The following is a 15,845-nucleotide window of genomic DNA, read 5'->3' as shown; positions in this document are numbered from 1 at the left end:
CCACCAAGACAAGAGTAAACGCATATCCAGCTAAGCACCCTCACAAACTGATGAAAGAACACTTTAATCCATACTTTAGTAATTTTCCCTCCTCCGCACAGATCAGACCATACATATAGATAGGAAAATGCTGTCAAATAGTGGAAGGGACTAGAGCTAGTGGCAAAACCCTTCAGCCACTCCACGTACTGTAACGTGCAACTGCAGGTCTATCAGTAGTCCCGGTGCTTTACAAGTTCAGATCTTCTAAGCAAATTGCTTGCAATGATACCTGCCAAATTATCTTTATCTCAGAAAAGCCATTTAGAGATATTTAGACTCCGATCCCTCATGTGCCAAATGTCTGTTGAGAGCAAATCATCTTTAAAACAGAAGTTAAGGACTGAAGAAGGAGGGGGTAATTTGCCTACTAGTAACAGGTCTGTTTTTCGTGTAAACGCAGCCTGGCAGGGATCAGCCATCCCCAGCATCCAAAAACTTCGGTGTGGCTGACACCTGACGAGATAAGCTATTAGTTACAGCCCAGTTCCCACAAGACGTCCTCACTGCAACCTGTAAGCACAGCCATCAGCCTTAGCCTTGCTGACAGCACCAGCAGCTGGGGGAGTGGGCAGGACACGCTGAAATGCCCTTTCCCCAAAAAGCCCACAGCCCTTCCACCAGGCACCACAGCCGAGCTCTGACTGTCACTGCCTGCACATCTTTTGAAACGGGGACTCTTCTGCCAGGGGTCTCACACTGGCACCTTTTACAGTGCTACATTCATGTAAATAAGTCAGTTTGGTTTGGGTTTTTTTTAAGAACAAATTAGTTGAGCATATTCTATCAAGTTATTTCATTTGGTTTTGCTCCTGTTCATTTATTCCAATCTGCTGCACCTTCCCTTGGAGATGTTACTAAACGCTCTGCTAATGGCCGCCAGCACTCATTTAATTCTTCTTAATGAATGTATGAGTGAGTAGCGGAAGCTATTATGTAGGGCTTAATAAAGGGCGGGAAGGAATTTCCTAAAATTTATTGCCACAGGCTGCTGCTTGAAGATAAAATAAATGGTAATTGCTTGGAACAGGAAAGAGGAGGATGATAAAATGTCCCTAGACATGAGGTAAAAAAAAAATACCAAGTGCTATGAACCAAAATTTCAAAGCCTGAAGGATCCCAAAAGCAAGATGGCCTCTTCCCGGCTTGTAGCTTTTCGTAATCCTTAAGCTGTTTCCTTTGAACATGGATGCTGAACAATGAACTCAGTCTCAGCTGGAATGATCATTTTACAACAACAGAAAGACAACTGTTCATATATTAAAAAAAAGGCATTAATTCAGACAGCATCTTATGAAAATATTATTTGCAGGAAAGAGACAATGTGGAAGAAATGGAAGGACAATGTTTCTGGACTATTGAGTCCAACAATACAATCTTTCCTAAAGTACAGGGTTTATGGTAGGAAGGAGACACATAACATTTTGCTACAATTACATTTCTTCTTTCCCATTGCTGTTTTGGTCAGGGCTGATGAAAGAAGGTAAATTGCTGAGAAGTGGACCTGTGTGTTGTTTCTTCAATTTCTGCTACTGTTTGTTAAAATAGATAAAAATCAGCAGGCTGAACGAGAAAGAAAGTGTCTGAACTGGAAGTCATGAGACACTGTCCTGCACCAAAGTGCTGCAATCACACCACAGCCTCCCCGCAATTCCCAGGTCAGACCTCAACAACTGGCGAGAACAAAGTGGAAATCAAAGACCCATCCCATGTAATTGCAATCTAGGAGAAAAATACAGGTTTGCAAAACAAAGCTTTTTATTATAACGCACAACAGTCTTCTGTCCACATAATCCTTCAGGCTTCACTCAGACAGTATGATCCAGTCATACAGATGAGTTTGGGTAAAAACTTTGATCAGTCTCATCAAGAAAGCTGAAAAGCAAGTTTCCCAAGAACAGGTCTCACTTTTTTGTTTCCACTAAGCAGTTGGAGGTAGTATTTTGCACATTAGAGACTGCCAAAGCATTCACTAAAATCAGACTATTCACAAGTTACACAAACATGTATGTTTAATTACAACAGCAGCAATCTGAGATTGCTATACTCCTGTGATTAGAGCAACAACTTTAGAGTTACAGGCTTTGGTGGGAGAGGAGAGCAGGGAAGTTTGCATGTCAGCTTATCTGAGTGCCACCAACGTTTCAAGTACAGCTGCCCCAAAAAGGACGCTGCCAGTCTCTAAGCATCATCTTCCCAAAATGCAGCAGGAAGGAACAACTACACAGAAGTACAGAAAGATGATGTCAAAATAGCAAATTGAGTGGGCAAGGCACCTGTTTCCCTTTACATAAAGGGGCAGAAAAAAGGAAATACTATTTTCAATAGCAAGCTAATATATCCGAGAGCTTAAAAGTTGACCCAAGGAGAAAAATAAGATTAGGTTTGCTCTTTTTTGCTGCTTAGGGTAGACAAAGCCCCTCTCAGAAAACCGCCATTTTTCATGCCAGCTTTGACTATCTTAAAACGAGGGGGGCGGGGGGGAAGAGGATAAAATCCAATTTTTCTTCTATAAATCCTTGGCAGGTCACCTGCAAGTGCAGGCCAACAGCTTTTCTAGCAGGCAGTAAGAAATTTTCTTTTCTAAACAAGGACTTCAGTTCCTTCAGCTCAACAGCAGGATTTCATAGTCTGATGGAATACAAAGCAATCAGCCAACCTGCAAGAGCATCCAATTTGAAGACGGACAGTTGGTTCTCCAAGAGAAAAAGCAACAATTTGGTAGAGACAAAAAGCAAAACCAAACCAAAACAACAACAAAAAAGCAGCTTTAGCACAACGGAAGACAAAAGGTGAGCAGCTACAAGATGAGTGTGAAATGTCAGGGGATATACTACACACATTTGCAAAGGACAGATGGCTGTCGGGTAGGCACCTACTAGAGCGCGTTACACAAGAAGAGTTTAATCTTCCCCTACCCCAAAAAACCAAAGCAAAACAAATGTGCACAGCATTCTGTGTATTGGCGCTACAACCTGTACAAAAGGCAGCACTTTAATTTAAACCAGCAAATGCAAATTATCCCACCCCTGCGTACCTTCAAACACTTTGATCCTTTTCTTAACCCTCTTCCACTCCTGTGAATAACTTATTAGCTAGTTATATGGGCTTATAGAGCACAAAGTTGCAGCTTTATGATTATAAAGAACTTAAAGACAAAGAATCTAGTTTCTGACTTACAAACAAACTGAGCAGATACTTGTTAACTACCTGCGATGTGCACTGTTGTTCCCTGCTACAGGGGAGAATGCAGCATTTCATTTGCTTCAGCACTGGCGCATCCTTGGAATCACTACCTACACAAACCTCAATTACCCAGCCTGAAAATATACCTTTTGCTTATCCAAGGACAATCCCTGGACTGTGGGGAAATGATTGAAAAAAAAAATCTCAATTATTTTTTCAAACATAACACTAGTTGATGTCGGGCATAAAGAAAAAGCTGCTTTTTCTTCCAGTTTTATTTGGTTTGCTTTTGGTAGCAAGAGTTTTCATTGCTACTGTGTGCAAAAGCCAGATGCGGGAGGGATAGTGTAGGTGGTATAAAGGAAAGTAGGAACGAAGGTCCCTGTCATGGTTTATCTGTGGTACACTGCGTTTCAAAATAACAGAAGCTCTGTCATCCAGGCTGGTTCATAACCGCCCCCACAGCAGGAAGCGGCAGAAGAGCCCTGGAGAAGCCGTGCACATTTCTGTCATCCTCCTCCCCCCGTCCGCATTATCTGCTTTTACTTGTGCGTCTCATAAAACACCCCCAGGCTGACCCCTGGCGAGGCCAGGTCCTCAAATCAAACCTTTCACAAAACAGTCAAGGTATGATCCCAGGCTAAAAGCAACTCTCTCACCACAGCAGCAAACCCAGGATGCTAGGACCAATGCATTAGCCTTCGAAATCAAGAGTCAGGATGGGTGATTTGTACTCAAGAGGAGTCAGAGGTGCTGCACAGGGCGAGGAGATGAATACAGGCAGCTGCCAATGCCAATGTCCCTGGCTCTGGGGGTAGCTCTGTTTTGAGCAGGACCTGTGTTCAAAAGACTTGGCTAGACAGCTGGCCCCACAATGATACAATGTCAGGGTGTAGGTGCACTGACAGAACTTCTTAGAAAAAGCTCGCTCACAGACCTCATTTCCTTCCTCCCCTGCTCCCCATTTTTGATAGTGATTTGAGGGTTGTTTGTTGGGGTTTTTTTACAACTTTTTTGATTGGGAGAAAGGGACAAGGGAAAGTCTCCAACCTACTCTCTTCTGATTTGCTGCAATCTAAAGAAATCCTTTTCTTCAGCTTTGTATTCAGCATCATTATGATAGTAATTTTTAATTGTACTGCCTATCTGCATTCATTTTAAATAAAACATTTTTTTTACAAGCCAGGAATGCACCCTATAATAACCTTTTCAATGCACCTCCCCCTCAAGTAAGACCTTACTCTACAAAGGAGGCTGCAAAGCTCTCATGGACTCATCCCTTACACACACTGCACAAATTGAGTACCTACACTGCAGCTAGCTATGGATACCACCATAGTACACATGGAAACAAGGATAAAGAGAAAAACTCAAGTGTGATTGTGTAAGACTATAGGAAAGAGGTCTCTGAGGTACAAGAGAGCACCTTTACTTGCATGGGGTTAGTTTTACTTCTAAAAATTTTAGAAGTAGTACATTTTTAAAATTCAGCTGCTAGCAATTCCAATTTGAGAATCATAAAAGGTACTATATTAATAATTGAAAAGTAAAATGCCTGCTTGATTCACTCCAGTCCTCAGTCCCCCTCCCCAAAGGGCATGATTTGCCTTAGGGGAGCATTTCACAAGCAGCACATCAACTTTCTGCAATACAGCTTCAATAGACGAAAGCCTCATAACCACAGAAGAGCTGCCATCCTTCTAATCATGGAATGTAAAAATGGTGACATCCACGGAGCTATTTAAACTAATTTGAAGGTAGAACAGCCAAATATTTCAGCCCAGCCAAGCACTTCAGATACCACATGGTATAGTTACTTCAGATGCGGCTCACCAGCAATCTCCGTTTCAGCCACAACATCCCCCCTTTATCAACCAGCAGACAACATTCCGCCATCGCTGCCATGACTCACCGAGACCAGGGTGACGAGGCACCCTCAGCACTGGGTGATTCAAGACTAATGAGCAGCCATAAAATGTGTCTCATACCAGGAGCTCCAGATCATCAGGTTCTGAGGTCCCGTGGAAGCCCACCACTTCCTAATTTGGAAACGTTGCAGATGACAGATGTCCAAGCTGGATCTGCTCTGCTGGAGTCTGCATCTTTCACCTTGATGTTTTTAATGCCTCTGTAGTTATGCAGGACTAAATGATGTGAACATGGCCAATACACTGTAACATTCACTTTTCTGGGGAAAAGTAACCCAAGTTATCACATCAGAACAAAAACACCTCACTGGACTTCTGCTACTTATTCCAGGGAGTGGAATGCAAATATTTCATGTTAACATTTCGTGGTTCTTTGAATCCTTACCTGATAATAAACGCAGCACTGATCACTATTTTCATTTCATGTTCTTCAAACCCTGTGTTTTTTAACCACAATTACAGAGCCACACTACTGCTCAGTGAAGTTTGCAATTACTCTCAGGAGAGGTCGGCTTATCAACATTGCGGCAGGTCTTCAATGAAATGTCACACGGTACCCTTGCTTTGCAGAGGCAAAACTGTGGCAACCGAGATGATTCCATTAGCATTTAAAGCTAGTATTTGCCTCCAAAATTCTAACCTTTATTGTTCTAATTCATCCTTTTGCTTGGCTCAAAACATTACCTACTTTTTTAAGAGGTGTTATTAGCTCTGTGCGTTTTGCTAACCGGTAACAGCCTTTAGGATTTGGCCCTCTCCATACCCACCGCTGCAGCAGTTTCAGAATGAACTGCTAGAATATGCCCGCAAGTTGCACTTAGTGAGCAATCCAAAACACACAATGCATCTGGTGGTGTACTTGTCATCATACAAAGCCTCACTGTATACCCACTCTCTAGCAAAAGCAACATAAAAAGCACTAGTAATTCTTGCATTGAGGTCTAATTAGACTGAAGTTTTCCCCAACAGATTTTCTTCCTAATGACATGGAATGTGAAAGGTTGAGCAATACTTACACTGTCTTACGTGATCACCTCATAAGAATAATTACTATTTAATGCCTGAAACATGATAGCACCTTGACATCCAAACCTCTGTGTGGGAGGCACTATTTAGACATAACACACAATCCACAGAACCCAAAGAAATTGCAGCTTCTATATGAACATCAACAGTATCAAATGATGGGAACGGCTTCATCTTCCCTCCACTTAGTTTCCTGTAAAGGACATTATTTTGTATTAAATAGCTGCACATTTGGAAAAAATATATATATCAAACACATTTAATGCAATCCATCAATAGTCTTAAAAAAAGTAAACGTTTCACTGCAGAGAATTTTAAATGCATCTTACCCATCAAGGTAAAATATATTAAGAAGAAAAAACAGCTTGGCATTAATTCAGAATTTTCCATTGGAGCTTTTCTAAGTTATTTGCAAACATTAGGTGTAGCCAGAAAACAGTAGCTCTAATAGCTGTTCCAGTAATTCTGGCTAATCTAGAATATACCTTTTAAACAAAACATTATGTGTTGTCAGCTGTACAGAAGATATGAAGAGAACTTACAGCTAATAAAAATAATACAAATAAAAATCCATTCAAGCATACATATTCATAGCTTAAATTATTTTGCTAGATGCACTAAATCTTCTTCATTATTACAAACTTCTCCCACCCAAAAGAGATTTGAGTAAAATGGAGTATTACTAAGATTACAGCTTCACTTTTACTAGCATTGTTACGACTTCATAAAAGTTTAACTCCACGATTAGCTTTGTGATAGCAATTCTGACATTCAGACAACACCAACTGTGTAAACAGCTGTAACATGCTGAATTTGTTTTCAGTTATTCCCTGAGCATCCTTGCCAGGGAAAGCTCACATGTTTAGAAATGCTGGACACAATGCAACAAGAGGATTTACAGAATCAATTTCTATACCGAGAGGACCACAGAATTTAATATAAAAAAAAAAGTATGTAATTTAAAAAGTCAGCGTGGCATAACAAAAGAGGTAGGGGAATAAGATCAAATGTAGAAGACAGCGATAAGTGAAAAGGAATACAGCACTGAAAACTACTTCTGTTGTTTTAAAAAATGAAGAAATCAACTGAAATGGAGCTTGAAGAGGTGAGGGAGCAAGATTTTCCCATTAACAGCAAAAGCAAACATCACCTACCAACCTCTTTTTCATCAGCAAGCAAGCTCAGAAAGATTATAGGCTCTAAAAGTAACTAAAAAGACTTGACAGCCACTGTTTCTGAAATTCATATTTGTTTCTTTTGACCCTGGTTCTTGCCATTAACATTTGCTCATTTCCAAGACGCTTCTTACTGCAGGGGGTTTGTTTTAAACAGAGCTAGTTATTAAAAAGATTCAAAGAAGACATCTGGTGGCCAGTGCATCAAACGACAGTTTAATTTCCTCACGGTTTATTATAAAGGTATCACAAAAATCCAAATGAAAACAGTTGAGTTTGGTGCATAACAGCCCTGTTGATAACCCACTATGGTCATGCCAGACACTGAGAAAACTGAGAACCAAGGAACAGCCCTTCACCAGTTACATGAAATGAGACAGCACCTAAAAAGCTGTCTTCGGAACTGGGTGACTTGAACACAAATGAAATAGTAAACGTTTCCTGAATGCCCAAATGATTTCCTATTTCAAGTATCCTTGTTCTTATCCCACTACTATTCACACGTTCAGCCTTGGGAAAAACAACATTGTTTATTCTGGGAACACACCAAAAAAAAGGCCATGAAAAAGCCATCAGTTACACCAGGTGTGGATGGGCAGCTGATCAGCTCATTGGGATCACTGCAAAAGCCTGATATTGATGTGTGTGTGTTGGTAGATTCTGGATGCATACAGTAAGTGAAATTTCCTCCTATACAGCGTCAGTGTGATGGGAAACGCCGGGAACATGCCCAGGTGACTGTACTTCCAATGGTGACGGACATCGGACAGGGAACAAACAGGTCAAAAGGGGAAAGGAATCCTGTCCTCGAGCAAGCTTTGCCATCCCAGAACTCAGGCATTTAACAGGCAGCAGTAATTCAATATAGTCTTCATTACACATTATTCCCAGCTTCTGAGGCCATCACCCCCTCTCTGATGCAAATGTAGTGCAAACCACAGCAGAATAAGGTTCAGTGTTTTACTATGAGCTCTAAGGAGAGCCTGGACCAAACAGGATCTGCTACTGTTCAGAGAGCACTTCAAAGGATGAGTCTCCAGAGGGACAGACTGGACACAACTGGCCCCAGAAAAACATACAAGTACTGAGTTGATATGGTAGGGATAAGGTAGGAACTGAAGTCAGTCTAAAAGATGACTGCACCAAAATACCTTAGAAAAGTGGCACTAATGGGTAAGAAGTTTCTCGAGGCAGGCAACGTCTAGCAATACTGGTTTTTTTACACACACAATGAAACCAAAGTCTTAATGATTAATAATCTGTAGTGAAATTCTATTCATTAGGTAAAAACAGTGCACAGAGATGACAACATAAATCAAGCAGTCTCCTCACTCATGAAAGAATTATGATCTTGCTTGTATCCATGTAAATTAGCAGCAATCACTCAGTGGAAAAGCAAGCTCTTGCTTTTCACAACCTAACCGGTAACAGCAGGGGAAAAGTGCTGGGAAAGAAGGGGGGAGGCGGGAAGTAATTTCAGCACTAACTTCAAAAAGTACTTAAGGCAAAAACTAAAGCAGGCTGGTATTCAGGACATGCTTGCGCCATCATTACAACAAGATGTGTGGAAAGGGACTCCTGCTAGAGCATAACACACCTTTTTAGCAAATTTGCATCAAATTCTGCCATCAGGGCAGCGCAACTTCCAGCCATTTCATGAAAAGTTATGCTTAATACCTATGTGCAGAACTGGCATTAAACATGCAAGTTTAAAGAAAGAACAAGATTAAGAACTAAGGAAAGTTCTAACTAAGAACTAATTCAGTTACGAACTAAGGAAAGACATTGCCTTAGGCAGCTTTACTTACTAAAACTGTCTGGATGTTCATTACTGGTTTTGTCCAAGGTTCCTCTTTAAACTGATAAAATGGATACTCTGGTAAGCAGACTAATAACCTCTACAGGTTGTTTAGATTGATCTTCAATCAGCATAGAGCAAGATAAGAGCTGACTGATAAGACAGATAACAAAAGCAAAGCATCAAGAGTCCCTCTTGCTTCTGCTGAAACTGCTCTGCACGCTCCTACAGTAATGGACTTCTGCGATTCACAAGACCTTTTTATAAGGACACTTACTATTTCTCACAAGAATGGCACAGTACGCCTGAAATGACAAAAGACTGCTGGGTGAAGACACTAGCGCTCTTCATACAGCTATCAACAGACATTGCAGATAGAAGGCAGCCTTCCCCTGCCAAAAAAAACCCACCCTGAACAGGAAAGCAAAGTCCATCTGCAACAGTAACTCCAAGAGCACAGTAGTATTTTAAACACTTTCTACAGTTGGCACAAATGTGAATCAATTATAGCATTTTACATAGCCGAAAGAGATGACACCTGTAACATCCCAAATTCCAACCCCACGCAGTACCATGGCAATTCATGCTTTAAACCTTATGGCAGGGGTCCTCAAACTTTTTAAACAGGGGGCTGGCGCGCAGATGAAGTGGCAGGCAGTCATCTGCGGCTGCTTGGTTCCCTGCCCCCCCCCCCCCCCCCCCCCCCCGCAACCCCCGGCAGGGGAGGGGGCAGGGGGGTTCTGTAAATACCGGGGGCCGTATTCAGCCCACAGGCCGTAGTTTGAGGACCCCTGCCTTATGGGGTGGATTGAGTACACTAACGGAACTGCAGCCTGGGATGCTCAAATACTCCAAAAGGGGACCAAGACTTAAGGCAGCATGCTGTGAACCTTTAGGGAACACACCACTGGCAGCAGCTGGACGTTAAGAGCTGGACTAACTCCTATGGCCATGCATTCAAGACGGCCCAGTAGCAGTTAACAGCATTCCTTACCTGACACCTTGCCAAGACACTGGTTACAGTTGCATCCACACCAGTAAACACAGCCCAACTGCCCCAGACTGACAATACTCACCCATTTATATCTTGTCTGCTTTAACAGAGTTCCTATAAGCACAGCTGGAAACACAACTCTGTTGTTCCAAGACATAACATGACAGCATCCCTACCCTAAAACAGCAATCAATGGGACAAGGCTTTCCAAGGCCACTTTCACCTTTCTGCACCCTCACGATTTGCCACTTGCCACAGAGCACCAGGGATGAAACTCAGGATACCCACCTCTCAGCAATGGGGCTGTGTCAACCCCTCCCTTTCAAGCTTAAGATTTAAACTCTTCAATTTAAAATAGTGTGAGTTTGTTGGTAAATGTTGAAGTGTGTTGAATGAGGTGATCGCTTAGAAGCGATGATTTCTACCCTAAATACCCTGCAGCTTTCTCTTGCCTCTTGATCTTCTCACATAGCCTTTCTATTAAAATTTGTAAATAAGAATGCAGAACCAGCATAATCTATTAATGACAGTCTGGCATATGAACAACTACTACCTATTTGTCATGAAGGAGATGAACTACTTAAACATGGCAAGTTACCAGAGATTAGTCAGTGCACAAAATAGAACTGCTTTTGCCCAGGAAAAGGATTAGCCTTTCCCCATCATCATCTTCCACACCAGCATGTAGAAAAGCTGTTTAGCAAGTCTTAGGTCTCTTTCCTAACGTACTCTAACCCTAGATCAAGTTTTGCAGAGGAACTTCTTAGCAAAACCTACTGGTATTTGATAACTGGAGCAGGAAAAAAAATATAGCAAGAGCTTTGTATGATGAAAAGGGATATAGTCAGAGACAGTAAACAGATCTGCATTTGGTGTGCAGCAGATGTCAGCATTAACCAGCCTAATACTGAAGCACATCAAAGTTGGATACATAAGCAATGATCTCAAAAGCTGCGGATAAGTCTTTCCTAATAGAGTTTGAAATTAAAGTTTGGGAGCTGCCAAATCTCTGACCTAATGATGAAGAAAGTTCTGGCAGTTCAGAATGTAGACCTGAGATACTGACAGCAGTCTCTAAATAATGGACTCCTGTTAGGCCAATGCTAATGCTACAATTTCAGGTGACTGGTCTAAAGCGGAATCAGTAGTAGTAAAATAGTTTCTTTCCAGTCTCAGGTTTTGCAGCTGGTGAAGCAGAGATGAAGTATAAAAATGCCCTGAGGAACAACGGAAAGAGATAAATGCAGGGTTTGTAACTACATGGGTTTAAAGAAAGAGAGTTCTAGTATGGAAGGAATCTCATTTAAATAATTTCCATCTATGGGCAACTGACTAGCTAATAAATGTATATTGTATATAAAGAAGATATATTGAGCTCACCTGTAGGATAAAGGATAATGAGTACAAAAATCACATATTATTGCTTGATCACAACGTGCTCTGGACCACCCAGCTGATAAAAGTATATTCCAAAGCTTTACAGTTATTAATAGCATTTTACTCACAACAATAAAACATCTTGGAATTATGCGTTTTCCTATATGGTATGAAATCATTCAGCATCTCATAGAAATAATAATCACCAATGCCATTGTAACAGTACATACTGTAGTATATACTCCCATATGCTGGTCAATCACTAAGTCCTAAGGAAGAAACCAATTATAAAATCATTTACTCATTTTCACAATCCAAACACTGGAACATTAAATTTAACAGTTTAAAACAAGGTAACTATCAAACCTAAACACTCTTAAAAATCATTGTTTCATCAATAATATAGGAAAAGATCCTTTTAAATGTTGGGGTTTTTCCTAATAGTGAATTTCATTGGGCATGTCTCCAACTGGCAGCTGTGGCAAGCTTATGCTATGGATCTGTTTTGTCCAATTACTTCCTAATTAAAGCAATAAAACTTTCAACACCCTTGTATGAAAAAAAATTCAGATCCAGTATGAAACAGACTGTAGTAGGCTGACTTCAGCTATATTCAGCACTAAAGGTATAAGAAAAATGGATCCAGTTCCTGGAGTTTGTCTCTCTTTACAGCAAAGTAAACAGCTCCTTTAAGGTTCCCTATCACGTATCTGCTGGAAGACAGACTATCAGGAAGACCACATTTTATCACTATGAAAGACTAAGAAAAGAACGTTCTTTCATGAGTGCTTTATCTACTATATTCTAAAGATACTTAAAATAAAGCTCAAAGCTGAACAACTACCACTACCTGGTAGTGTAAAGGTATAACACAGATTCAAAAAGAAAGCTAATACCTCTTCCTACCAACTTTACAGTTAACCATGTTTGTATTACTTTGCAGGATGTCTCAAACACAAAACAATGAAAAAGTTATTAGACCAGGTTGATATCTATCAGTGATCCATTATATGTAACAAGCAGCAGCACGTAAGAAAGTCTTACACTCAAAACCTCTTCACGTTTCCTCTTTCTCCCACATCATTTCTCTGACTGCCAAAGTGAAACCATCACCAATAACAGCAGATACATACACCAATATGCAGCATCACTTGAAAGACCTATATTTCAAGATACTATTTACCATAATTTTGCATTGTTAAATCCAAAAATCACCCTCGAGTTCCCACCAACATGCCCATGGAAAGATGGTCCTAGTCACCGTCACAATTTACACAGAAAAGAGTACACATAAAACTCAACCCTTCGGACTTGCACAAGTGGAGACGCCGCTCAGGATTTCACCTCTGAGAACACTGCTCTGCTGCTGACCAAGCAGCATCACAACAATCAGTTGTGCAGCAAATGGAATTCAAAGCTGCAAACCAAATCCACCACCTTGCTAAGGAGTTATTCCAGCATCTCTACCTCAGCATCACAGGTGTCATGATCACAATTCATTTTTTAAGCCTTCAGGTGCTGCTTTTGCTTGGAGATACTGTTCTACCAAGATGCTCCGGGGAATCTGCTCAGCATTCAAGCACAGCAACACCCAGACACCACACCAAGACAGAGAAGGTGTGGTGTTTGCCTATCACTCCAGTTAACTACTGCCAACTCCAGGATAAGAGCTGAGCCCTGTGGAAATAGGCCCTTCTTTTCAGAATTTTTTGAGTTTTGCTGGGATTAACATTCTGGAAAGGTACACTAGCACACAAACTTTAAAATGCATGGACAAAGTCCCTCCCATTAACTTTCGGCTGACCACTGCTTCTCTCAGATATTCCCCAAAAGCAGTAACTATAGACTGATTTCTCAGCCAAGAAAAGCAGAAGGGAAGAGGCAAACATTGCTTTTATACTTTCTCTCAATTTCAAGCTTGCAAGCAACCTAAGAGATCGAGTAATCTGCATCAAGATGAAATCTGTACAATCCTGTCAAGGGCTACTCTGCTGCCCAGGGTAACCACAGCAGCATGAACTCCAGCTTGTAAAACACAGAAAGCAGCAATACAAAGAAAGAAGCCCCAAACTTGCCCATAGATTATTTTTTAGCCCTTGATGCACTCCTCAATTGTCAAGTCATGACAAAATTTAGAGCCTTTCTGCATTATTCTCACAGAACTTTTGACCACCAGCAGAGCCAATTTCTGGCCAGCTGCCTCCTTGCTTTTCAGAACCCTCTTGATGAGTAGCTTGGAGTGCTATGGAGAGTGCCATGACTGAGAAATGGAATTACTTCCCTGAAAGTTATTTTGCCTTACACTAAGTATCTGCTTTCAGCTAAGATTCAACACCACTGAAGCAACTAAGATCTTCAGTGCTCTGAAAATTACTGGTAAGTGTCCGCTGAATGAGCCTCAGTAGAACTTAACTTTAGTGGTCCCACTGAAACAGGGCCATGAAATAGCTTTACTAAATTGCAGCCATAACAGGAGAGCCACGCTACTACCAACTCCGCTTTTTTAATTTTTTTAAAATCATAGGTTTTAAAATACAAGAGCTTTAAAGTACCTTTAACAGTTTGACTCTCTCTAGGGGTTTGCTTTAAGCAGCCCACCCTGGAATTTCTCCTTAAGCATTTCTGAGTTATGAAAAGCAAGAAACATGATTTCCCCAGGACAAACTAGTTCCCACAGTGTGACAGAGAAACCAGATACACTGTTTGGCATTTAGAAGAAACTGTGTAACAAAAGTACTGAAAGACAAACATGCAAAAATTTAAGCCCTGAAAAAATGCCAATCTATTTTTATGAACTACAGCCCATGGCACCATATCTAAATAGGACTGAAAACATTAAACACTACTCTGTCCATTAAGTACAAAGTATGTCAGACTACATATTTCAAAGACAAATTATCAACCAAAAAAATAGAGGGAAACTTTCCCTCTGTATTTTTCCAAATATTTTAAGATAGCATTTTGCAGGATAGGAGCAGCCCAAACTCAAAACAGAGCTGAACAACAAATAGTGGTACAGCTTTCTACTGTCTGTACTTTGAAGAACCATTTCATATACCCAAAGGAAGAAACTTTTCCTCATGTGGATAAGCGAGGGTGATCTTTCGCAGTTCTCTTAACAGATGTCCTGGCCTTGATGCCCCCTTTCAAGTTTATTCTCTTCTAAATCAAGACACTGGGTTCTCTTGTGGACATATGGCATATGGACATTATAGATGCTATTTTTCTTTGCAAACGCACTAGGATCTTCTGACCTCAGGTCATACTGGCAAGAAGTTACCATCTGCCTATACCTGTTAGATGATCAAAAAGGAGCGTTTCTGGCTCTTCTGCTACGTCAAAACACCAAAGGTAGGTAGAATATTGTACTGCTTGTCATTAGCACTCTTGCTGTATCTCATCTGACCTTGAAACTCTGTTCAAAGTAGTAAAAGCAGCAACTACACTGGGGGTGGAGGAGCAGGTATATCACGGGACTGAAAGCATTAGGCCTGGAAAAATCCAGCAGCAGGTTTATCACCAGAGGGTCAAGTTAGCACTTATATTCTCTAACCTTCCCTTAATTATCTTCAATTTCCTCAGTGCACAAACATTGTACGGGAAATTAAAAGAAAGGCAGTGAGTTAACTCAAAACAGTATTTCACCACAGTACAAGATACACAGGATTTCCGTTTGTCTCTTTGCTGAACATTGCATAGGATTTCTTGGGCCCTTCTAGAAACATAGAATGAGAGAAAGTTTGAAAGCAAAGACCAGCTAAAACAAAACCGAATCAAAACTTTAACTAGATGGTGTCCTCAGACACAGCAAATATTTCCAGGTTTCAGTTATATGAAGATTACAGATGCAGTTTTGTTTTCTTCACAGATTAACTTCTTCAAGAGGACTAAACTGTTGAAGAAGCTTTATCAAAATCCCAGTCTCCAGCCAAAGACAGCAGCCAGTAGCATGTCTTCTGAAAGAATACTGTAACTTAAAAAGCATTGTGCAAAAGCAAGAATTACTCCAAAAACTTTTCAACAAAACAATGCATTTCTGTGCCTCACTTCTGTAGAGATACCTTCAGTTTATAATCTCTTTGGTTGTTTTTGAAACATTCACCTAACCTACCTCTGCATCCTACTGAGCTTTTTCATGTGGCTTCTTTCCCGAGATTCTCAGTCCCCTCTCAAACTGCTGAAGACCAGCAAGTGGCAAGTTCCCTACCTAGGGCACTTTTAGCCTCTAGCACTTAAATCCATCACAGCACAAGATGAAGATTTAACCAGCTATGAGAAACCACTAACCAGAAGTGCTGTAAATGCACTAAGCAAATCAAAAA

General features: G+C 40.8%; 1 protein-coding gene across 1 annotated transcript in view; it reads right to left on the bottom strand.

The window, feature by feature from the left end:
* ABL1 (ABL proto-oncogene 1, non-receptor tyrosine kinase) overlaps window positions 1-15,845 on the bottom strand; it is an 82,790-nt gene that overhangs the window by 65,345 nt on the left and 1,600 nt on the right. The window lies entirely within an intron of this gene.

This window comes from Falco punctatus, assembly GCF_963210335.1.
Source record: "Falco punctatus genome assembly, chromosome: 9".
NCBI lineage: Eukaryota > Metazoa > Chordata > Aves > Falconiformes > Falconidae > Falco > Falco punctatus.
This window is presented reverse-complemented; position numbering and strand designations above follow the sequence as displayed.